At 36.6% G+C, this 25461-nt stretch overlaps 1 long non-coding RNA gene and 1 pseudogene across 2 annotated transcripts in view; one reads left to right on the top strand and one right to left on the bottom strand.

The window, feature by feature from the left end:
• Positions 1-296: 296 nt before the first annotated feature.
• LOC147908990 (uncharacterized) overlaps positions 297-25461 on the top strand; it is a 140318-nt gene continuing 115153 nt past the window's right edge. For both annotated transcript variants that reach the window (XR_015545789.1, XR_015545790.1), the window contains exon 1: positions 297-385. This is a non-coding gene — a long non-coding RNA (uncharacterized LOC147908990). The remainder of the gene's footprint in view (positions 386-25461) is intronic.
• Positions 16040-24655, bottom strand: LOC147908991 (uncharacterized; annotated as a pseudogene).

Raw genomic sequence — 25461 nt, forward strand, 5'->3', positions numbered from 1 at the left:
GGTTTGGAAAATAAATCTAAGCTTATGGCCAATTTAACATGCCATTCGATGGAAATGGACCATAGATAGATTGCGTTTGTTATAGACAAGATGCAGACATACATAGACTATAGACAAACATATACGGAAAATTTCACTTCAAAGAGAATAGCAAGATGTACATACCTTGTATAGATTGTATTGCGAAGCAGGCAGATTTATAATTCTCTTTTCTTATATGAGACAAAGTCTGTATGCTATTGATCGTAATATTGTCCATATACTGTTGTTAACTATGTGCACGCGAATGGAAGAGTATTATACGTAAGGCTTTGGTAGCGTAAAGATGTAAGCAGTTTAAATGTAAAAAAAAGAGGAGTGCCGTTCAGTCATTATGTTCTCGCAGGTAAGTATATATAATATAATGGTACATTAATACATTTTCCTTTTTATCCTCAATTGCTATTATTACATACTTATATTTTAAAATAAAAGAAAGGCTCACTATGAAAAGAATTGAATTTATAAAAATATGTATAAAGACTAGGTAGCCGGGCAAGATGTTAATGTTTATATATGATATACAGGGTGATTCAGAACAACCCAAGTGTCCCTCAAAAGAATTTCTGATCAAATTCTAAAACCTATTTTAAACGATTTTTCCTTTACGAAAATTTTTCTTTACGAAGCTTAGCTTATAAGAAAAAATAGTTAGACGGGCAGGAGTGGCGCTCATGATTAGATGCGAGCGCTTTGCGCACATCGGAAGCATTCACACGTTTATTCTCTTTCTCCTGTCACACTATCTCTTTGTCTTTTACATACTTTAAATGTGCTAATTTCTTAAAATTATATATTAGAATGATGAAATTGAAATAAATATTGAACCCTTTGAGTATCTAATTGTTTTCAAATTATGCTGATAAAATTATTAGAGAAATATCTAATTGTTTTTAAATTACACTGATAAAATTATTAGAGAAATATTCTAAAAGAGCGAAATTAAACAATAATTACTAATATAAAATTATTATTGATATACAAATTATGCAATTATTTCATTATGTTAAATTCTAAGTGTTTCTTACAATTCGACGTACTTGTTAGAATTAATTGTATGTCAATAGGCATTATAATATTGTACTTGTCGCATGCAATGGTGTAATTTATGTTGTAATTTCTTACTTTTATAAAAATTTCTCTAACAATTTTATTTGCGTTATCGCACTCGTAACATTTATTACTTACGAGAAGTCTTAAAAGAAACGCGTTCGTGTATCTTATTCAAATAAATATTTAAAAAAAAACGTAAGCCAAATACATATACTTGAAAAGCTTATTATTACTTTAATTATAAAAACTGTTATTACTTTGTGGATGTTCAATGATTCCATTTTGCTCCAACTTTTTGAAACAAACGGAAGAATAAATTTGGATGCACCATAATAGTGCTCAACTTTTTACTGTAAATTGATTTTCATCACTCAAATATTAAATGTCTTTTAAGTAGATATCAAGTCAAACGTTGAGATTCTTCTTTTATAAATTGTATTATGTTTCAACAGTGACATACTTCGATCTTCACTTGATAAAACGAGGAATTTATTTATCAATTTATCAGTTAATCACTAACAGTCACAGACAATTTATTATTTGACGACTGAAAATCACACGAAAAAAGAAACGTGTCTATAAATCAGTACACAGCACGTGTTTACGTGTAGTAAATAATTGACTGACTTTCTTGGTTATGAATGCAATGAGTTCATGTGAAACAAATATAAAGATATAATAAATGTAAAATATAATAAATATAAAAATTCATAATAAATGTGAAAAATATAATAAATGTAAAATATACAATTATAGCATAAAAAATATTCAAGATGAATAGTAGAATATATACAATATATATAGGGATTCTAAGACATTGATCTACAAGAGGAAGCGGGGCGCGAAGAATTTTTCATAGCCGTAGGAGGAGTAGTGCGGGGAAGATCTCCCGTCGACGGTATCATTGTTACGTAAATATTTACGTAAACCGCGATACCTTTGATGCGTACTCCCATGTTGTGACGTCACACATCGTGTTCTCTTGAAGGAGGAGGGAGTGCGGGGTGGAATTTTTCGCGAGCCGCCATATGGTATATTTTTTACCTTTGAAGGTGAGTGGGGGTCCTTTCGCGGACCGCCGGCGCCCTCCCCCCCCCCCCCCGCCCCACCGTGCTATCATGTATATTAGAGTGGATATAAAGAGAGTGGCACTGATGCATGTGCCTAATACTGATTAGCTCTGCTATTAAGTATCTTAATGGTTACTTTTAATTAGAAAGAAGAGGTAAAGATTAAAGAAACATTAAAGAAAGAAGAGGTAAAGATGAGAAATTGCGTCATATAGATAGTAAGACACCAAATGGCGACTAATTGATGTCAGTCTCTTTATATCATTCTAATGTATACTTATTGGTTGCGTTCAGCGAAAAAAGCAGCTTAATAAACGGTAACTATAAACGCAAAATATTCCTAGAATGTTATATGGTTATTATTAAAAAATTAAAATAAGTTATTATAATATTTCGAAAATAATATTTTTTAATATTATGAGAGCATTCTATAGAGGTTATGTGTCCACTTATATAATATCCTGGGTATTATATCTTAATTTCCCTGAAATATTAAAATATTTATAAATATTAATTATTCTTAATTTAATGCAATTTGAATTCACAATCCAGTAACGAAAAGTTCTTATCAGTTTATTTTGTTAAAAAAACGTTTTCGCATGATTTTAAGTACATGTCCAGTTCTACAATTGCGTGCTTAAATTATTTTCAGTCTTTAAACGTCTTTTACTTATACTAAATAGTTTTACAAATTAAAGTAAATTATGTGTAACGTCCAGCTGTTAAAAACTGACAAACCGGCCGTCTCTAGAGCACATACTATAGCTGAGAACATCACGGCTTATACCTGCACAGTTGATCGAACCGCGAGCACAATCCTTTCACCACTGATCACGCCAACCGCGTGAACCGTTATTACCACTCTTGCTATTATAACATATTATCTTTTAAATAAGCAGTTAAAGAAAAGAAACCGCATTCATTTCAAAAACACAACATTACAATAAGGAGGGAGGACCTCTCTTTAACCACCAAATAATAATAGTTAAAGGCAACTGGTTATTATAAGAGTCACATAACTACGCCATAAAACACTCCATAAAATACACGCAGGATTTCCACAAATTAATCGTTGAGATTGAGCTAAAACACCGAAACAGCTAACGACGTCTTGCATTAATTATAGTCACCAATTATCAGAATTGAGTACGGAATATTCAGAATCTCACTAGCAATTCAACTTATCGAATAGATACGCGAAACGTGTATATAAAAACAACAAACTCTACAGCCGACAGTTGCAAGTGCATTTCGATTGTTATAAGGACATCAAGCGACGAAGTCAAACACAGGGATTCACTCGTGCCCATGGAATAGCGATATTGTTAAAATGTAGTGAGTAATTGGCAAACGAAAATCTGTAGAATATTCTAGAATTATGAAATTACCCCTCTTACCGCGAGACGCCACCTCTTTAAAGTATATAAACCGATGCTGCGAGGACTCTTATTTCGTTTATTCTTAGCCCAGAGCGTCAGCTCATTCTGTTCATTCTGTTATTCTCGATTCAATTATCCCTAGCTTATTTTTCCAGCAGTAGTAAGCACAACACGTTCCGACACTTGAAAATTTTCGATCTTAGTAGCCCAGTGGCTAAGTTCCAACGGGGACTTAGAATTTTCATGACACCGCAGTCTCCATACTTATAAAATTCTTATTACTTATATTTCGCTATACTTATAATTTTGCGTAATTTACAATTACTTGTATTTATAATCTTATATATAATTTCGGTATTTGTAAATTCTTCATACTTATAGTTCCATACTTGTAATTTTCGCGCTAAGCGCAATTTCTCTATACTTTTAATTTTTATTGATAATTCGATTCTGCCCTTCAAACTCCGGAAGAGTTGCTCTTGCGTTCTTTTTCGTAACAATAAACAATAACGTTATTACATTTAACAATTTAGTCAATCTTCTCTGTCAATCTTCATCTAGAGCCCGATCCTATCGCGAAAAAAAAAATGGTTGTCGTGCTGCCGAGTGCTGAATCCTCTCTCGAACAGTTCAACCCAGCACGTATCTAGTCTAAAGAATCTCTCGATGTAGGTCGCTCTCCACAGGGTGCCCTGCGCCTTCCTTTCTTCCGCCTTGGCGTGCCTTCAACTCAGGGCTGTTCCAGAGCATCTCCTTAATTATCAGACCTGGGCGCTTGCCTTCGGGCGTCCTTTCCTCTTTATTCCTATCGCAACTACCCTCGTGCCCCCCGCGGATAGAAACATTTCCCTCGCCAATAAAGAAGAAGTCCGTTTCGCCCCTTACTCCGCAGCCTATATTTAATTACATTGTTTTATTTTACGTTAATTATCGAATTCAATTATTTTACGCTAAGTATCGAAGCTACCGAATAAAAAATAAAGATCGTAAGGCAAATCATCGCCTTCTTCTCTTTTTTTTTATTCCTTCCCGGTTCCTCCAAAAAGCTCTAAAGGATGACAACGCTCGCACTAGCGAGGGCGTCTTTGATTCCTAAAGGAACTCGGAAGCGATCGCGCAATATTCGCGAACCCCTTTCGGCCCCCGCGGCAACTATACAGCGGAGCTGAGGCTTCATCTCGCGCGTCCCTCTCCTCTTCGCGGGCCCCCGCTCGATCTTCGGTTCCCGTCCGCTAAATTATGGCAGGACGTGACATTATGTTATAATACTTTTTAATGTTTATACAATATTGCAGTACCATTAAATAAAAGTAACTACTAAATAGTTACTTTTAATAATCATGCAATATCATCAGGAGTGGACATAGAACTTTCCATTAATATTTTGAGAATATTACTTAATATTATATAATTTTATACAATATTCTTAAAATGTTATATTTAATATTCTAAAAAAATATGTAATATTTTTTTCTAAAATATTACTTAATATCAAATAATATTATGCGCTTATATGGATGTGCTGCGCTGCCAGCAGCTTATGATTTCTGCTGAACGGACTTTCCATTTGGTATCATATGTATTGTGATATATATTATATTACATAACCTCCGAACTGAGGTATTCCGTGAGACACCTTAAGATAATTTGAGGTAATTATTTAGATAGAATACGGACTGTGCACTTCCAAAATTAAGCTCATTCGACGCGCAATGGATGCAGAAATGTTATTTGCTTTGGATGATAGCCCTGATATAATAAATATAATTGGAAATACAATAGAAGATTTAGACCAATGGGATAGACGTAACGCAAGGCCTCATAATGAAAATCATTTTGAAATCACAATTCCGCGATTCAGTGATATGTAATTTATCGAACATTTTGGAATGTCGCGACGAACATTTGAGATAAGTATATTGCATATATATATATATATATATATTAGGTGTTGGAATTAATTCGTAGCGTTTTACAAGTGATGGGAAGTACTTTCATTAATGTATTTTTTAATGCTCATGTGAAATAAATAACATTCTTTCATTAAAAAACGCTACGAATTAATTCCAACACCCAATATATATATATATATATATATATATATATATATATATAGAGAGAGAGAGAGAGAGAGAGAGAGACAAATAAGTTTCCGCCGTTTTTTATAAAAAATTAAGCATTTATTGTGAAAGAACGGTAATGTTTTATTGAAAGAATATAATGTTTTATTGAAAGTATTGTTCATCGCTAGCTTACTTTTTCCCATCTTTCTGATAGCATACGGATACCGCTTTGGAAGAACGCTTCATCTTTTAAGGCTATTCAATTATCGATCTAATTTTTGGTATCTTCATATGAAGTGCTGCTCAGACAGGCCATGCGTCATCGATCGAAATAGATGGTAATCGGAAGGAGCAATGTCTGGTGAATACGGCGGGTGAGGTAGAACTTCCCAATTGAGTGTTTCCATGTAGGTTTTGACCGACGCCGCAATATGTGATCGAGCATTATCATGCAGGAGAATAATTTTGTCATACCTGGAGTAGTAGTGGCGCGTTTTTCCTTGGCTCAATCTCATCAATTATATTCGGTAGAGAGCCCCAGTAACGATTTCGTTCGGTTTGAGCAACTCATAATATACGACACCAAGCTGATCCCACCAAATACACAACATGAGGTTTTTTCCATGAATATTCGGCTTGACTGTCGATGTTGAAGCATGGCCAGATGATCCCCATGATTTCCTCTTCTTTAGGTTATCATAGTGGATCCATTTTTCATCACCAGTGACTATACGATGCAAAAAATTCTTTCGTTTATGCCTGACAAGCAGCATTTCACATATGGAAAATCGGTGTTCAACGTTTCTCGGTTTCAGTTCATATGGAATCCAATTCCCTTGCTTTTGAATCATTCCCAATGATTTCAAACGATGTGAAATTGCTTGTTGAGTCGCTCCTAATATAAGTGCAAGTTCTTTTTGCGTTTGGCACGAATCTTCATCCAATAATGCTTCCAATTCCGCGTCTTCGTACACTTTCGGCCATCGCTACGTTCTTTGTCTTCGACGTCAAATTCACCGTTCTTAAATTTTTGAAACCACTCACGACAACTTCTCTCACTTAAGGCAGCCTCACCATATCCTTCTACAAGCAATCGATGAGCCCTAGCTGCAGATTTCTTCAAATTAAAGAAGTAAATCAAAAGCAATGACGCTTATTTGGTTCAAAACTCGGCATTTTCGCATAAAAAAAATATATGATGCTGATACAAAATCACTAGTATTTCAAGGTTATGTTGTTGACAGATGTCCAATCTTACGATATAACGATTTTACATCAGACAATTTTAACCATAACTTGCTAGTGGCACCGTCTTTTTTGTCAAACGGTGGAAACTTATTTGTACTCCCAATATTTGAGATTGGGAAATCATTTTATAGAAATATTGCGTTACTATTATCATTACTTTTTTTTTATTATAAAAAGTATAATTTATTATTTTTTATAATTACTTCATATTTTAGGAATTACTTCATATAATAACTTCATTTGTAAGTGAGCAACAAAATAGAAATGTGTGCATATCAAAACAATTACTATTTTCAATTTGACTATTAGCAAAACCAGAAAGCTTTTTATTAATTGATGTTCGAGAGCGAGACAAAGCGAGAGTGAGAGAGAATTTGAGCGAGAAGACGTTTTCTAGCGAAAGTTCGATCTATGCGAATCTTCACGTAACAGATCACAATCGAACGCGGCGGTTTTCTTGCGGCGGAGCGTCTCAAAGGCGATTGAGCTGAATTGCGAAGTGTTAACTGCGACTGGAAAAGCGAAGAAGAAGGATCACTGTTTCAACCTTTTATCTATTTGATTAAATAAAGGCTTCTTTCTTCAATCGCCTATGAGATTCTCTAAAAATTATAAATTTTGAGATGACCCCATGATTCAGGCAGCGATTGATAATTTTCGATGACGATGGCCAAGCGGTACGCTATTGCCATGCGCGCCCACCAAATCAGCAGTTCTGGGATGTTAACGAGTTATGCGTCACACGAGCGCGCGTGCACTGTAATCGATCCGAATTTTAATTGCTATTTTAGCAGTTGGTTTTTTGTGTACGACATGCGGCTTTGATTATATTTTTAACTTTACCAACGAGAGGTGATTGTCAAGTTTATTTTGGAAACTTCTAGAAACGCTCGTTTGAAATTGTTTTAGAAACTTCCAATCCACATGCGGCACATATATCGATTCCGTGAAATCAATTTTACGGATGCATCTCGAACATCCCGCTCGCCTTGTCACGCAGTGACGAAATTAATACTCACACTCGACAAGCGTACAGATGTCGCGAGTTCGACTAATTATTTGAGAAATCGCGGCGCTTCGGTGGCGCAGACCAATAATACTTGCGCGTGCAGCACACGATATCGCGGAAGCCTGTGTTTACACATGACAGGAGACGTTTTTTAAAGTTTAAAAACAATAAGAAATTATTTGAGAAATATAATGACGTAGACGCGTTCATGTGATCTAGCTATAATATTAATTGAAAAGAATTAGCGGATAATCTTGATTACAAAGTCTTTGCGCAACAGTTGAGAACGTAATCAGAATATTTTCAAAACTAAAACTCGAAAATGTAATACATTGCATTAAGAGTTAAATATATTATTACAAAGAAAATTGTTAAATTTATTGCATTCGTATCATCGAAAATTGCGAAAGGTAGATGGAATTAACGCGAATATTACCGCGATTACACGCGCGTTGACTGATGCGAATACATTGAATAAGATCGCACGGTCTAATACAATATGCGATTTTTATTGCTCTTGCGAGTCCGCGTGTAGAGTGGTCGAGGAAGTGAGTCCATGCAGCATCACTAATTTTACTAGAGGTCGGATGAGCTCGGAAGAGACTGTGCGAACAATTGTTACTCGGATCACACTGTCCTCTCCTGGATGCAGTTTTGTGATGCGAGCTAGAGGCCATCTGCTTGATGGTGATGTCTCTGAAATTATGAGGCACAATGAGCCAATCTGAGAAGCAGTGCTTACCTTGCACCACTTCGAGCGTGAGGTCAAGGAATGAAGGTACTCGTGTGACCACCTTTCCCAAAAATGATCAGCATTTTTTGAAGATGCTGCCAACGAAAGAGAGAGATAGAGAGATAGAGAGGAGAGAGAGAGAGAAAGAGAGAGAGAGAGAGAGAGAGAAAGAGAGAGAGAGAGAGAGAGAGAGAGAGAGAGAGAGAGAGAGAGCTTGTTGCCTTCTCTGTAAGCGACAGTTCTGGAATGGCTAGCAGCAGGGCTCCGATAAGCAGATGTCCTGGAGTGAGCACGGAGAGATCGTCGGGGTCATCAGATAACGCCAGCAAATTCAGGCCTCTACCTGAGCTAAGAGAGTGCTCATCTCCTCGTGGGTGAGTGTGGTGTGGCCGATTACTCTTCGAAGATGGTACTTCGTCGACTTTACTGCTGCTTCCCAGAGACCTCCGAAGTGAGGTGCGGAAGCTGGGTTGAAGTGCCGGATTCCTTCTATGATAACAGCATGCGGCTGACGTTAACGGAAGATGCACGAAGAAGCTCTCGTATCTGTCAGTCGGCGCCAATGAAGTTCGTGCCACAGTCGGAGTAGATATCCGAGCATAGTCCTCTACGTAACGTAAACCGACGAAGTGCGGCCAGGAATGCATCCGTCGTGAAACGGAAACGACTTTAAGATGCGTCGCTTTAGAGCAGAGACACACAAAAATTGCGATGAAGGTTTTCGGACCGGTGCCCACGTCCTCGATTCGTGCGAATGAGTATCGGCCCGGCATAATCGATGCCGGTTCTGAAGAATGGACATGCAGGAGTTACACGTCCTTGAGGAAGATTACTCATTGGCGGCTGTGACTCCTCTCCATCTGGTACACGTGGCGCACTTATGCAACCAGTATTTTACCATGACTCGCTCTTGAGGGATATCATAGTCGCAACAGGCCCGGAGTCAACTGCACTCCTCCATGGAGTGTTCGGCGGTGACATGACGATATCAAGAGGCGTGTGAGATGTGAGTGCAGCGGATGATCATCGGATGCCGCTCGTCTGGAGAGAGAACTGTGTGCTTCAGGCGATCTCCGACTCTCAGTACTCCCAGACTCATCGATGAAGGGATTTAAGGCCCGTAATTGGCTGCGAGTTGCCATCGGGCATCTTTTGCGGTCTTTTGCAATGACCTCGTGCGCATAATGCAGCGCCTGGACTGATCGGATCCATCGTCCAAATGCGGCGTCGAGCTCGTCGAGTGTCAACGTCGACTCCGGACTTCCTTCCGTCGTTGACATCTCTCTTAACCGCAGCCAACACAGACACGCTATGACCCTCAGAAGCTGGTGTAGTGAGGAGAATCGGAGGAGGAGCTCCGGTTTCGTGACAACTTTTGACGTGATAGTGCGAAAGTAGACACGTTGCTCGAGCTATTCCTTCAGTGGAGCTTGAGGTTGTGCGCTGGGCCAGATGGAGTTGTCCTTGAGCAGCCAAGAAGGGCCTGACCACCAGAGTGGATGATCAAAGCTCGCCTGATATTATCCCTCGAGAGGCGCAGTCGGTCGGGTTGTCCTTTCTGGGAACATGATGCCATTATCCTTCTGGAAGCGCCTCCTGTATCATGGACACGCGGTTGGCCACATAAGTCTTCCATCGAGAGACGTAATCCTGAATCTAGTATAGAGTAACCTTGGACCAGACAGTGACTGGAGCTGTGGACGGACTTAAAACAGTGCGCGTATATGCGACTAATTTTGTAATTTTAGCATGGCGGCGGCGCACAGTTCCAATCGCGGCAAGGACACTTGTCTTGATCGGAGCGATCTTGCTCTTTGCCGCTAGAGAACGTTGACACTGTTAGTACTGATGACACGAAGATATACTACGGCTGCATGCCCTCGTGTCGGTGAATCTGTGGAGCTCTACTCTCGTGTTCTCGGCACCCGTGTTTAACCAGCGGTTGATTCAAAGATGTTCAAGCTTTGGGAGTTCCTCTAGGAAGCAACTCCACTGGCAGACGTCTACTTGAGGGAGCGGGGCGTCCCAGTCCAGCCTTTTCAACCACGCTGACTGAAGCAGGATTTTGACACGGATCACTACCGGTGTGAACCATCCAAGCGGATCAAACAAACGCGCGGTCCGAAAGAACCTTCCTTTTGATGAAATTTTCAACGGTACGGCTTCGAATTGAGAATGTGAAAATCGACCGGCTGCCACTGCAAGCCCAGCGTTGCGTGACTCTCGTCCGCGAATCCGCGAGACAATGATCCGCAGGAATACTGAAGAGAATTTCAGGATGGTTGGCGCCCATTTTTTTAGCGAGAACCCGCCCGCCATGCACAGCTGACGGAGCTCGGTTTGTATCTCGATTGCCTCATCTTTAGTGTACGCTCCGGTCACGATGTCGTCGACGTAGCAGTCGTATCTCAGTACGGCGGAAATCTTGCGTCTTCATCATCGGCGAGCTAGCGAAGTGTGCGGATGGCGAGAAATGGCGCGCACGACAGACCATATGTCACTGTATCTAACCGATACTCGCGAACCGAATCGCTGACTGAGTGATGCCAGAGAATGCGTTGATAATCTCTATCCTCAGACGCCACAAGAATTTGGCAGTACATTTTTTCAATGTCCGTCACGATCGCGGATCGATGCCACCGCCACTGGGTTAACACATCGGCAAGCGATGGCAACAAGTTAGCGCCGACTAACAGCTGAGTATTCAGTGACTGCGCCTTGATACAGCGAAAGACGTGATAGGATGAAAGCAACAGCGATAACTCGAGCTCCATTGATCCTAGATGTAAGACTAAGAGACACTTTTTCGCGACAGGAACCCGAGGGTGAGCCGTCGATTCCAAAGATTGAGATTGCCGCGGGATCGCGGCAGGTGTAAGCGCTGGACTAGCGCCTCGGAAATGAAGGATACTTCCGATCCTTGATCGATTAAGACTCTAACCGGGTGTAGATCCCCGTGGCGGTCAGCGACAGTAATTCTTGCGGTATCGAACAGAATGACCTTGCATTTTTCGTCTTGGCGTACAGCAATCAACGTGCTTACGTCGGCAGGCTTCGGAGTGACGCTTCGTGAAGGAGCGAATGTCTCGCCTTACACGTAAAGCATGTCTTTGTTGACTGACACTTCGCGATTGGAAGCGAGACAGTTGTAACACAACCAGTGTGTTTCCGCGATGAACTTTCGTTCGAATACGGATTTCACCTTGAATTGTTCGCACATCATTACATTATGCCTACACAGAACACAGCCGGGAGCGTCGACTGTACGTTTAGCGACGTGCGATTTCGCGATTCGCGGTGGATCTCCAAAGACCTTTGATTTTGCGGCCTTGAGAGTCAGAGTTCGCTTGGTAATGAAGTCCATCAATGTATCGTGATCTGGCAAATCCGTGGAATTACTCGTGTGAGATTCCCACTCTAGGCGAAGAGCTCGATGATAAAGTGATTGAAGAAGTTGAAGCCATGTGAATTAAGTGGTCTTCCTATGCTTTCTTGACCGTTCACGGCACTGTAAATTGGCGGCATTGTAAATGCATTGTAAGCTCCTCAGCGGTATCGCTTTTCATCTTCTACATTGCGGTAAACGTGCAAAAATTGGAGCGCAACAATTCCTTTTTGTTCTCATAATGTTTACACAACAGCGCTCACGCACGAGAATAATTATCTCCGGTTACGGCTAACAGACGTATCAATGCTTCAGCGGACTCTTCTAGGCAATGCGTCAAGATGGAACTTCTCTACGTTTGAGATAGACGGATTATTACCGACGATGGACAAGAATATGTCTCGAAATGATGGCCAGTCTTCAAACGCGCCCGAAAATGATCGGATTTTCAGACGCGGCAGCGCCGATTTGAAGAAATCGTTTCCCGATTAATTCGCAGGAGCTGTATTTGACTGCTCAGCCTTAAACTTTGTCAGGTAGTCGTTCAACAGGCTATGCTGCTACACGTAAGTAATTTCAACGGAATCGGCGAATTGAGACGTACTGTACTCACTTTCATGGAAGGCTTCCTTATAATATGCTCGTATAAGTTCATGCTGTCTTTCGAACTTCGTCCATAGTACTTGATCGAGAAGCGCTAAGCGGGTTTCGATGGCGTGGAGAGTGATGTTGGCCATATCCATCTTCTTTAAATTTGCCACTGATCTGGTCATGCAACCGTGGATGTCACTTTGAGCGGTCAGCAAGGTATTTATTTCCCCACTTATGATTCACTCACTTACGTTCTCTCTTTGTTCTTTTAGATATTACGCGCACTGAACGCGACAACGGTATTCCCGAAAGCAATAATCGGCGAAGGCGAATCCGGCTCGAAGGACCAACAATGTTCGAGAGACAAAGCGAGAACGAGAGAGAGAGAGTTTGAGCGAGAAGATGTTTTCTAGCGAAAGTTCGATCTATTCGAATCTTCACGTAACAGATCACAAGTCGAACGCGGCGGTTTTCTTGCGGCGGAGCGTCTCAAAGGTGATTAAGCTGAATTGCGGAGCGTTAACTGCGACTGGAAAAGCGAAGAAGAAGGATCATTGCTTGTTTCAGACTTTTATCTATTTGATCGAACAAAGGCTTCTTTCTTCAATCGCCTATGAGATTCTTTTCAAAATTCTAAATTTTGACCTCATGATTCGGGCAGCGACTGGCAATTTTCGATGACGATGGCCAAGCGGTATACTATTGCCATGCGCGCCCGTTAAATCAGCAGTTCTGATTGGGATGTTAACGAGTTACGCGTTTCGCGTCACGCGAGCGCGTGTGCGCTATAATCGATCCGAATTTTAATTGCCGTTTTAACAGTTGATTTTTTGTGTAGGTATGACATGCGGCTTTGATTATATTTTTGACTTTACCAACGAGAGGTGATTGTTAAATTTATTTTGGAAACTTCTAGAAACGCTCGTTTGAAATTCTAGAAACTTCTAACCTACATGCCGCACATATACCGATTCCGTGAAATCAGTTTTACGGATGCATCTCGAACAGTTGATGATAGATTTTATTTGTCAAAAAATACAGAACATCAAATTTTTAAGAATATTTTTAATATGTTTTTGGCATAGTTTTAGTATGTCACAATATATAAGATGAACAAATGTAGCACAATGTCAATGTCTAACGTTTGTATTTTAATTGAATTTTCTATATTTATATACAGAATTATAATTAAAATTATAATTCTTCCTGGGAGTAATCGGTGCCATAGATGACTGTCATATTCCTTGTAAAGCTCCAGTAATGAATGCAAACGATTTTTATAATCCAAAAAAGGGTTTCACTCAATTCTTCTTCAAAAGACTTCTAATTTCGCATAATATGCATCTAATAGGAGACTCAGCATATCCCTTATTGTGTTCTTTACGCTTAGACACCATTTCGAGACAATAGGCACTTGACACGTCATCACATCACTTCACAAATTACATATAATATAAAATTCTATCAGATCAATTATTAAAAGAGTTTTTGCTCTACTAAAAAATTGAATTTAGGAGGTTAAAATATTTAGACATAGGAGATTTTGAATTGGAAATTCAATTGGAGATTTTGGATTGGGAAATGATAGCAGCAGCATTTAAAATTATGTTACATAATTTCAAAAAACATAAAGACAAAGAATTATGAGCCGAAGATTAATCATTATAAAATAAAAATTTTTTAGATCGTTAATAAATAAACATGTCATCTAGTTAAAGTGTAAACTTTAATTTGTCGGTAACAAACAAAACAAAACGTTTCGATTCCTGTTGAATCATTATCAATGTAAACAAAAATGCTGAATATTACATAGCTAAGATATATAAAAATTAAAATTCGATCTCGATTGCAGTATTAATAATTAATCTCGCTCAATGTAAAATAAATGTTACAGGAATGTTGTAATCGATAACCATGTATTCCTCTGGATTGTGTATGTAGATTATAGACAAACGTAACATGTTTCTATACACATATATATATATATATATATATTTTATATATATATATATTAGGTGTTGGAATTAATTCGTAGCGTTTTTTTAATGAAAGAATGTTATTTATTTCACATGAGCATTAAAAAATACATTAATGAAAGTACTTCCCATCACTTTCTACTACTTTTGACCATCTTTCGGGCAGTGAATAAATACCGCGTCGGAAGAACTGTTCATCTTTAGATGAAATCCAGGAATCGAACCATTTTGTACAATCTTCGTAAGATGTGAACTTCTGCTCGCACAAGCTATGAGCTAATGATCGAAACAAGTGGTAGTCGCTAGGTGCAATATCAGGAGAATACGGCGGGTGCGGTAGCACTTCCCATTTAAGTGTTTCCAGGTATGTTTTTACCGGTTTTGCAACGTGTGGGCGAGCATTGTCGTGCAGCAAGATGACTTTATCGTGTCTTTCGAAGTATTCCGACCGTTTTTGCTTCAATGCACGGCTCAAGCGCATCAGTTGCCGTCGGTAGAGATCTCCAGTAACGGTTTCATGCGGTTTTAGCAGTTCGTAGTATATGACACCCTTCTGATCCCACCAAATACAGAGCAGGAGCTTTGAGCCATGGATATTGGGCTTTGCCACTGATGTTGATGGTTCGCCGGGCTTAACCCATGACTTTCTGCGCTTTGGATTGTCATAATGGATCCACTTTTCGTCACCGGTAACAATCCGATGCAAAAAACCTTTTCTTTTCTGCCGTTGAAGCAGTTCGCACGTGAGAAAACGTCTCTCAATATCCCTTGGTTTCAATTCATATGGGACCCAATGTCCTTCCTTCTGGATCATGCCCAAACTTTTAAGACGTTTTCCTATTGTTGAGAAGTCAACTTCCAATGACGTAGATAATTCTTTAAGTGTTTGACATGAGTTTTCATTGAGCAGTGCCTGCAAATCGTTATCTTCAAATTTTTTCGGCTGACCAGGTCGCTCCTTGTCATCCAAGTCGAAATCACCAGCTTTAAAACGTGCAAACCACTTCCTACACGTTTGCTCAGCCAGAGCATGTTCACTATACACATCCACTAAAATACGATGAGCTTCAGCTGCACTTTTGTTCATATTAAAGTAATGAAGCAAAACTCCCCGCAAAAACACTTTATCTGGCACAAATTTTGACATATTCAATGAATTATACAGTATTGTTATTTATGATTTCAAGAAAGGTTATGTACGGCAAATGACGTCCTATGATAGATGTTTACAATGTATACAGAACTATAGGTAACAACGAAATAGTGTACTGCTTGTGCCATCTCTTGTAAAACGCTACGAATTAATTCCAACACCTAATATATATGTAAATATATTATAATACAAGTATATATAATACATTATTTACAATATTTTATCATATTGTTATTATAAATATGTATTTATAATAAATAAATATGTGATATTCACCAAAAGTAATGTTTTAGTACTATTTTTTAGAATCATTTATAATATGATACAAAAAAATATATCCGTAATATCTCGCAAGTAAGTATCTGAATACGATTATTAACTGCAACATTTCAAAAATATTTTCTGCGTGTATCGGATTACATCATGTTTACATGAGTAACGTTTACGAAAAGTGTTTAACGTATTTATAATATTAATAATAGGTAATTACTCAGAATAGGGGAGGCAGCTCCGATGACTTTGACTTTGACATATGTTGTCAAAATCATGACCCTGAGTGACCTCCAACAAATTTCAGTCGTCGCTCATCTTTCGTTCAAAAATTATTGTTTGAGATCGGTAATTCGAAAGAAAAGCAAGAATTCTTTCAGTCGACCGACATTAATTGTCATTGAATGCATGCATAAATTGAGCTCGTGATTTCATCTCGAGCATGATCTTAATCCTCGTTAAAATCATCGAATTCGTCGTTCTTTGTTCTTTTTAAAAACAATTCGTTACACGCAAACAAGTTGTCGTTACCGGCAACGGACAATCGAAAGTTCTAGAACGATTCAATTCGCGCACGCGAGCGCCGCGCTCCGACGAATACGTCACGCGCTGTCACCAATCCCACGCACGGATTTTCTGTCGCGCATGACTGTTACGTTGAACGTCGCTAGAAAAGAATCCAAAGCGCCAATCAATTTCGTACACCTAATGCCACGTAATAATTACGATTGTGGCAAATTTTTATTGGATTTTTCCCAAAAAAGAAAGCTCAGGCCGAAAGCAATAAATGCTTCGATCTCGCCGTCCTCCTTCTTACTTGTACAAGTTCTTAGAGTCTAACAGTTCTTAGAGTTCTTAGAATCATAATCTCGCTTCGTAAAATCGCCGTGCCAACCGCTTAGTGAAACCGCTATAAAACGAATCTTTCGAGAAGTGCCGAGAAAAATCGCCGAGATTTTTCATCACCGCGATTCCAAATACAATTTTGGAAAAGGTGACCGCATTTGATATTTTGTTAATCTAATATTTAATTAATTATATTTTTTGACTCTGTAACTGATTATATTAAAGAAAATTCTTTTGTTAAATTACAAAGAAACTGAGTTCTCTTTACTGTCGTGCATCATACCAGCCGTGCGCCGGTCTCTCATTCGAATCTTTCCGCGCGGTGCGCTCTCGCACAATTATAAACAAAAAAAATTTTTTAAATAATATTTAAAAGTTTTATTTCTACTGTACATATACAGTATTAACTATTTTATTCTTTCATTTAATGGATATATAACCTAACCCTAACCCAACTCATTTTGTATTTTCGCGTGGAAAGTTGTACATTCAAGAAATTTTACTAGGTTACAACTTTTCGCACGAAATGAGGGCCACCTCGCATCAAAAATGAGTTGGATTAGATTTTTTTAACGCGAAACGACTTTATAATATTATGATAAAATACACTTGATGTTGTTGTATTAGAATAACATTTATTGAAAATTTCAAATGAACTTAATTACTATTTTCTTTCATCTAATTAATGAAATTACTGAACTTTTTGGAAATTGAAATGTTAAATCAAATTTTGATAAATAATAGAAAAATATCATTTTAAACGTAAAAAAACGTAATATTTCATGAAATTAAAATATTAGGCCATATATATTTAAATTAATCTTACATTTTGTGTTCATGCGTGCAGGCATGTCTATTGGTATATATGTATATGTGAATGCTCGCATATACATAAAAAATAAAACAATTAAATTATTAACCTCATAAACTGTATCATCTCATATCACATACACATTAGAGTGGTTCTTAATATATGATAAAAAAAAATTCAAAAATATGAACTGCTCACCCTCTTAGTTTGTTACATTATTTAAGTAAGAGATTATTTTGTGCCAAAACTGGATAATTTAGTGCAATATTTAGAGATCGCGCAGGGCAGACAAAAATAGTCGAATAGCAGGTTAAATTTATTAGTATATTTATTTGCGTGCAAACGGCAAATTTCTGTTTATAAAAATAGTAACAGACTTATATTCAAATTAAAATTCTTGTTGAAGAACATCTTTCTTACAATTGGTAAAGCGTTTTCTGTGTTCATTAACAACTTGCAGGAGATACTGAAATTGCTCCTCCTTTCTTGTTATGATCTTATTAAATTCTCCAATCAGAGCTACACCTTTCTCGGCATTATCGTTAATTACTTTGAGACTATTGACCATATCAGCACCTCTTACATAGTCGTAATTTTCTTTTCAAACACTGGGGTCGTCTTTTAAAAAAAAGTACTTATATTCAATTTCAAGAAAAATAATGGTATTCTGTGTAACCAATTGATTTACGATTGTTTCAGATCATTTTATAGATTCTTTGAAAATTTGTCGTCTTTTTTCAAATTCACCAGTTCTAGGATTCTCTTTTAGAGCCATTTTCTTTTTTAATTCTAATGAGAGATTTTTGTCAAAAAACGATTAGTTCTTCTGACAGATACCAGAGATGATTCAAAAATTTCTTTTTCGTTACTTTTGAAACAGTAACGTATCTTCTAATTTCTATAAGTTTGCTAGAAATTCCAAATTGGTTGCAGGGGCACATGCAGCTTTAGTAAGCGAAAACCATGCTTTAATATGGACGCGAATTAAAAACAGACATACTTCTTGAAGGTCTTTCTTTTCTGCGGCTGTCAGTTTAAACTGTTGTTTAAACATGTATATTTTCAATGAATAAATTTTCAATGGCTTTTGCCATCCATCTGGCATGATGCACCGGTCCTGGTGTCTTAAATACAATATAAAACCAGTAGGTTCTTCTCTCAGAAAAACAACAGCCAGGGATTCTAGGAATTTTCGGTAATCGGATCGTGGCTGGGAATCTTCTTCTAGTTGTTTTAAATAAAATTCTAGAACGTCGGACATCAGAATATACAACTGAATATGGCATCTTCATTTATAGATGTTAAAAATTGGATTTTGTCGAAAAAAGACCAGACTGTTTGAAATCGTTTGAAAATAGCAATATCTGGTCTAGAAGTAGGAACTTTCATGGCTGCCTCATAGATTGATTTTAAAATGATTTCAAATATATGATGATGACAAGCTAGATATAAAAGGCAATTTCCAATTTTTGTTCCAATATAGGACAAATTCCTTGTAATCACCCGGTATTACTCGAAGTGATATCAAAACACACTCCACTGACTTTGTTACAAATATTCTATTTGGTCAATAAACCGACTATAGCTATCACTCTCCTGTTCCAGAAGATAGTTTTGATTTAGAACTGGGGAAAATGTGAATCAACTTCTAAAAGTTGATCCACATTTTCCCTAGTTACTATTATAGGTAGGCGATCAACAATCTCTTTCCCATTAATGTCTTCTAATAGTTTTCTATCCCAATGCACCACAAGGAAATTTAATGCAGTAAACTTGTCTTTTATTTGTTTTGATAACGGTTTACGTATAATAAAACGACGACATTGGATAGACGATCGATTGAAGTTAATATCTGCGATATCATGTCCTACACTTTGAGCTGCAGCAGTAAGAACAAATGTGGCTTTTCTATTATTCACTTTTGTTCGATCTAGCGCAGCTGCAAGTTTTGAAGTTACAATATCAATCTTATAGCTCTTTTTTTAATTTGTGTAGAAGTAGATGCAATAGATACTTTAAATAAATCAGTGTCATCATCTTTACTATTAATTGCGCTAGAATCAGAATCACTGATGTCACTATTGTTACATAGGCAACTTTATCTATGGGAGTACAAATTAATTCGGTCCGTTCTCCAAAAGATGGCTCCGGCTGTTGTGAATGATTCATAGTGACAACTAATTTTGGCGTTTTCAGAGAGGTTAGACATCTGCTAATAATATTCAGTTTATATCGCTTTGAGTTTCATACAAAAACCTTGATTTTTACTGTGTTTGAAATGTCGAATTTTGTGTTAACCAAGCAGCATTTGCGGGAGGTTCTAATTTTTTGCTTTAATTGGAAGAAAAGTGCAGTTGAAGCCCATCGAATGCTTGTCGAAGTTTATGGTGGCACTGCTCCAACTGTAATAAATCATGTAGGGAATGGTTTCGACGTTTCAAGGATGGAGATTTCAGCGTTGAAGACAACCCTCGCTCTGGATAGCCAAAAAAATTCGAAGACAAAGAATTAGAAGCATTACTCGAAGAAGATCAGAGTCAAACGCAAGAGGAACTTGCAGAATCATTGGGATTAACTCAACAAGTTTCTGCACGATTGAGTCATATTATGGGGAATGATTCAAAAACAAGGAAATTGGGTGCCTTATGAACTGAAACCGAGAGACGTTGAAAGGCGATTTTTCACTTGCGAACAACTGATTCAAAGACAACAAAGAAAAAGTTTTTTGCATCGGATTGTGACTAGCAATGAGAAATGGATATTCTACGACAACCCCAAGAAGAAAAAATACTACGCTAAGCTCGGTCAATCGTTGCCATCGACCTCAACATCGAAACACCAAAACCGAACATTCATGGTTCGAAGATCATGCTCTGTATCTGATGTGACCAAAAGGGTGTTATTTACTAGCTGCTGAACCTGGCGATTCCATTACGGGCGATCGATATCAGCTACAATTGATTCGTTTGAGCCATTGTGAGAAAAACGGCCGGAATACGAGCAAAGACATGATAAAGTTATTTTTCTTCATGACAACGCTCGGCCTCGCAAAAGTTGTAAAAACATATTTGGAAACGATCAAATGGGACCGCATCCGTCATATTCTCCGGACATTGCTCCTTCTGATTACTGGTTGTTCCGAAGGTTGCACACGATTTGGCAAGTCACCGGTTCACTTCTCCAAAATTGAATCGCCTCCAAAGACGAGTCATTTTTTCGAGATGGAATTCGAAAATTGCCTGAGAGATGGGAAAAAGTAGTAGCCAGCGATGGACAATACTTTAATTAATCTGTTCATTCATTTTGTTTTGAAATAAATGCATTTTTGAACACAAAAAAACGGACCGAACTAATTTGTACTCATAATAAAATAGATATAAAATACAATATTCTACTGTGTCAATTGACGGATTTCTTACCTAAAGTTTTGTGTTTTTCCTGATATCTCTCTTTGCGCTTCTGTAAAATTTTATTTACATCTTTTTACATTTCCACCTTAAATTTCTATCTTCTCCAACCATACTACGTCTACGGTCGGGTTCTCTTTGTAATAGCAAAAAGGCCTGTCTGGCCTCTTCGTTTTTGATTAGTTTTAATGCGTCTCGATGTGCAATATCCCAGATCATCTTAGACATGTTGGTACATTTTCGATTTGTGTTTTCTTCTTTTGGAATTTTTTTTTAATTTAATCCATTTATTTTCTTCTAATTTAAAAATTAGATATTGATCAGATTGCAAGGATATTAGCTTTATCTCAGAAAATTTTTGTCTTGGCTATTACAAATCTTGCACTTTCCCTGATAGTGTTTATGAGAATCTTATGATGATAAAAAAACACTTAAATAAAACTCTTAGATAAAACTTATTTCACGGAAGGCAATTTATTTTCAGTTATTGCCTGCTCTTCATGTCCTATTAAATACACAGCAGTTTTTTGTCTTGTTGAAGAACTCATTATAAAGCAGTACACGTACAGGAGCACGACCATCTATCTACTTTAACTGTTTATAACTAGCCATCAAACAATCGAATATCGAACTAGGAAGTTATAGACAAAACTCAACGCATAGTCAGTTTGATAAATAACAACTAAATTTCTGTTACCGACATTATCCGTACCATCTAACAATGTTTATGTTTACACCGTGCATTTAGGCCGCGGCCTATACACTAGATGTTCTTGTTTATCCTGTGGATTAAACAAAGACATTCATCGTATAGGTTTGCGGACTAAGCGCATGGTATAAGCCTTTGAACTCGCTGCGCGACCTTTAATTGTTTTGCTATTTCTTGAACTTGTGCGGGAGTTTTTTTTTGTAGCTAATAATATTTTAGAGGGGTAAGAGCTTAACATTTCGAAACTAAAATAAGGGTCATTCTAATACACATACAAGTATACACATTATCTTTAAATACACATACAGAGTATTTATTTTAAGATTCATTTCAAAAATAAAATTGTAAAAATATGACAAGAGAGAATAGAAGGCAGAAATTAGAAATGTCGATATAAAATAAAAATGTTGATAATAAATAAATTCAGTAATTGAAAAACTATTTGTATGCATTCTGAATATGAATGTGTATACGAATATATCGAATATGATTGTAAGCATCTATTCATTATTCGATATATTTAAAAATGTGTTAATTAATGTCATTGAATATATTCATCAACAATATCGAATATATTTATCAATGAATATGAAATATATTTAAAATCGATATTTCTAGTCGAAATAAATCTCATAAGTTTTATTTTTGGCCTATAAAGTAAAACGATTTTTTATTTCATATTATTGTTGTTATTGTTATTATTATTATTATTATTATTATTATTATTGTTTATAGCGTTGTAATTTTTTGCATTTTCATGGATTAGTCGCAGATTTGCTTGTTTAAATCAAGTTTTAAAAATTTCTTCAAATTTAGCTTCTGTAACTGTGAGACAAGTTTTCCTTATAGAAACCGAAATATAACAATAAAATTTAAAAAATAATAGACTATAATTGGAATATGGATAAAATAAATATCAAATAATAATATTGCAATTGTTTGAGATCGGTAATTCGAAAAAAAAAGGTAAGAATTCCTTCGATCGATCGACAGGAATTGTTATTGAACGCACGCACAAGGCGAGCTCGTGATTTCATCTCGAGCCTGACATTAAGCCTCGTCAAAGTCAGGGATTCATTGTTCTTTAGTCTTTTCAAAACAATTCGGTACACGCAAACAGGCACCGGCAACGGACCATCGAAAGTTCTAGAACAATTCAATTCGCGCACGCGAGCGCCGCGCTCCGACGAATACGTCACGCACTGTCACCAATCCCGCGTACGGATTTTCTGTCGCGCATGACTGTTACGTTGAACGTCGTTAGAAAAGAATCGAAAGCGCCAATCAATTTTGTACAACTAATGTCACGTGATAATTACGATTGTGGCAAAATTTAATTGGATTTCTCCCAAGAAGAAAGCCCAGACCGAAAGCAATAAATGCTTCGATCTCGCCGTTCCTCCCGAGCAGATTGCTTAGATAGTTTACACCGCTTAGACCGTTTACACCGCTTAGAATTCTTAGATTTCTTAGAGTTCTCACTTCTAAAAGTTCTTCGAGTTCTTAGAGTTATAGTCTCGCTACTATAGCGCTTCGTAAAACCGCCGTGCTAACCGCTTAGTGAAAACCGCTATAAAACGAATCTTTTCAAAAGTGCCGAGAAAATCGCCGAGATTTTCCATCACCGCGATTCCAAATACAATTTTGGAAAAGGTGACCGCATTTGATATTCTGTTAATCTAATATTTAATTAATTATATTTTTTGACTCTGTAACTGATCATATTAAAGAAAATTCTTTTGTTAAATTAAAAGGAAACGAAATTCTCTTTACTGTCGTGTATCATATCAACCGTGTGCCGTTCTCTCACTCGAACCTTTCCGCGTGGTGCATTCTCGCACAGCAATAAATATCAAATAATAATATTGCAACTTACTTTTTATGCAAGCAATAATTTTTAAATCTTTTAATTTAAAATTTTATTTAGTCCAAGAGCATTTGGAAGCAAGAGTATTTGTAAATAATTTCTGCGACATTCTTTTCATTGCATCTTTTGTTGAAGTATCTGATTATATAACTAACATATTAAACTACAATAATATAAATATTAATAACATTATTAACATAAATGTTTTTATGAACTGTATGTATATAGAGTACTCCCATTTATATGGCCCTTTATTACTCATAAATTTATAAAGATGAATCTAATAAATACAGTCTCAAATTAAAGAACCGTATTAGTCGCCCATAAAACTGTACACCAAAATAATTTATATAATTTGTAATATGATTTTGTTATATCATACATTGTTGAACTTTTACATCGTAATATTTACTTTATCATGTAAAAATTATGTACATCTCTCCGTTTCTCATAAATAATTATTATCAATAATTACTGTAAAGCTTACAATAAAGCATTAATAATTTTTCTCAATAATTACTATTTACAATAAAGTAAATTTAAAACATATAATTTGAAACATATTTATTAAGTCTATCTCTCTTTGTTACTGTACGAGAAAAAAGAATGGTCTCCGGTCATTTATATGAGAGCTTTGCATGCACGCGCGCGTGTTCTTAATATAAAATTGATAAAACTTAAGGTAGTATAAAAGAAGGGCAAAGAGCCAATGACGTAAATAAAAAATTATAATTCAGATAAGAAAACTCAATACAAAAACAATAAAAATACAATAAAATAAAACAAACGTTTCAACTCTAATTGAGTCATTTTCAATGCCATCATACAATAATATAAATGTCGTTCTAAATTAAAAATTAATACATAATCTTACAATATTCTTAAAATTCCTTAACAAAAAATTCTTTCCTCTTTCTGTGTAATACACTGTGAGTCATTTTTATCAAGAATTAACAAAGTCATAAGAAAGTTCTGGAAAAGTAACCGTAAACAAAAAGAATCAATATTAATCACATAAAAATTAAAAATATGATGATATACCTTAGTAAATCTGTTAAAAGTTCCATAATACACAACGAGAAAAAAATGTTGTCCATTTTGTGGTACAGTAAAAAAGTCTTTTTAATTTAATAGGTTATTAAAGCAAATTCGCAAAGGTAACGAGCATCTGACTTAAACGATGTCACAAAACGAAATGTCAAACAGAAAAAACATTATCGAGAACGGAAACCGGAAAAATAGGAGGAAAAGGATAGAAGATGTTAGAAAGGAGAAAGAGAATGTATAATGTCAGAATACAAATCCGGCAAAGACTCCGTGTGATTTTGTCTATTAATCCCATGCTTCTGTTTTTTAATATGAATCATTTCTGATATCAACCTTTTGTTGTATGAAGGCTCTATATCCAATATTTCCACTTTATCCCATTTAAAATTATGATTCTCCACCATACGATGGTTGGAAATCACTGATGGAGATTTTGAACTTATATTGATATCAGAAACATGTTCATGCAATCTGGTCTTCAATTGTCTTTTAGTTTGGCCAACATAACTGGCATCACAATCCTCACAGGATATTCTATAAACCACATTTTGACTCTGAACGTGTTCCAAATCATCCTTTCCTCTCCTTATAAAACTTCTCAATGTGTTAGGAATAGTAAAAGCCAATTTACAATTAAGCATATTGACAATAGGTATAAATCTTTCGGATATCGTATTAACATATGGAATCGTAAAGAATCTTCTCCCAGTGTCATCCTTATTCTTATTTAAATTATTAAACTTATTAATGTGATATTTTATTCTATTATGAATGGTCGAAAAAATAAAACTTAACGGATATCCAT

Source organism: Acromyrmex echinatior, chromosome 7, assembly GCF_024713525.1.
Source record: "Acromyrmex echinatior isolate Ae372 chromosome 7, ASM2471352v2, whole genome shotgun sequence".
Classification (NCBI taxonomy): Eukaryota; Metazoa; Arthropoda; class Insecta; order Hymenoptera; family Formicidae; genus Acromyrmex; species Acromyrmex echinatior.